This window comes from Cyprinodon variegatus, unplaced genomic scaffold (assembly GCF_000732505.1).
Source record: "Cyprinodon variegatus isolate N-32 unplaced genomic scaffold, C_variegatus-1.0 Scaffold705, whole genome shotgun sequence".
Lineage (NCBI taxonomy): Eukaryota > Metazoa > Chordata > Actinopteri > Cyprinodontiformes > Cyprinodontidae > Cyprinodon > Cyprinodon variegatus.
Genome location: NW_015151158.1, coordinates 231,226 through 232,752, shown reverse-complemented (window position 1 = coordinate 232,752; position 1,527 = coordinate 231,226).

Sequence of the window (1,527 nt, the reverse complement as noted above, 5' to 3'; positions counted from 1 at the left end):
ATATCTGATAGGCCGGATTTAGGTGTTCAGGCTGACGTAGAACTAACTGGCCTGCAGAAGATAACGGAAAAAAACAGATTTTAAGACAGGATTTTTTTTTTTTTTGGGACAATATGCTCTGATAAAGAAAACATTTATATACAAGCCAACATGATTTGACATTTAAATATGACTTCCCTACAAATTGTCTACTTCGTTGATCTCTTTGCTTTTGCTTTCTAAACTGTGTGAGATGTTGGTTTTAGTCTGTGAAACATTATTTTGAATTACTTTTATTTTATTATAGATTTCATAGTGCTGATTTTAATTTAGTCTTTTATGCTTGTATGTTTTTTTTTTAGTCTGTATAATGGTGTTATGTTGTTTCACTGGTCCTTTGAGAAATTTTAAATTGCTTTATAAATAAAGTTGGATTGAATAAATGGCCGCCTGTTACTGAAAGGCCGATTGGAGTAACTGGTTAAACTGCGACAATCAGCCTGAGCAATGATCTAAAAAAACAAAAATAAAGATGAATAAAACATTTAAGATGGGGGAGTCTACTCCATGAGTCACCAGTAGGGGGAGCCCAAGCAGCTTCAAATAAGGAATGAAACCAATGGTTGAATTATAAAGAAATTTATCAGCAGAAGTCTTAAACAACTGATTTCATAAATCACTGCTCTTGGTTCATGTCCAGTTTAGACAGAAATTAGCGATTGTGTAAATGCTCAGTCATCTGCGTCATGGCAACAACAAACAGGCTTTAATTGGATCCAAAGTTGTATTTAAAACCAGAACCCCCCCCTAAGAGCGCAGACCTCCTCCAAGCAGCAGATTCAGCCCCTTATTGTTACAGATGCAGCTAAAACTCACACAATCTGGATCATTGCCAAATGCTAATGAAATGTTTCTTGGCGTGAGGTTTAACTTTAGTAACAAGCTTCTTAAATCGTTTGTTTCTAAATAGGGCCCAGTGTGTGAGGCTGCAGCCTCTGGTGTTTGTTCTGTTCTCACCTCCTTTGTTCACTCTGCAAAGCATGGCTCCTCTTTCCTGTGTTTCTGTCTTCAGTTTAATACTTCCTGACTTTTTGAGTCTGATACTGAGGCTGCCAATACTCACTGCTGCCACCCTCTGGTTCAGGGGGGAACTGCTTTTCTAATAAGTAATGTTAAAGAATCCTTCATGAAGTTACTTCATCCAGATTATGATGTGGATCATCAGCAACATTTAAAAGATTTTTCCTTGGATTGAGGAGCAACTTGGGTAAAAATGTCATTAAGCAGTTCTGCTGCTATAGGCTTAGACTGCTGGAGGACATAGGGACCCCTTTTAATCATTTTGCTTCATTCTATCTCTATTCTCCCACTCTGCAGAATCTGTTAGTTCAATCTCTAACGTTCTGCTCTGCTTTTTTCTCATAGTAACTTCATCTGGTCTGTTCCTGTTCTACACCTTTGTTTCTAGATATTAGAACTTGGCCTGTTTTCCAGTGTAGTCCTGTTTCTCTGACTGTGACTAACTGGATGTGCTCTCTTCATCCTCTG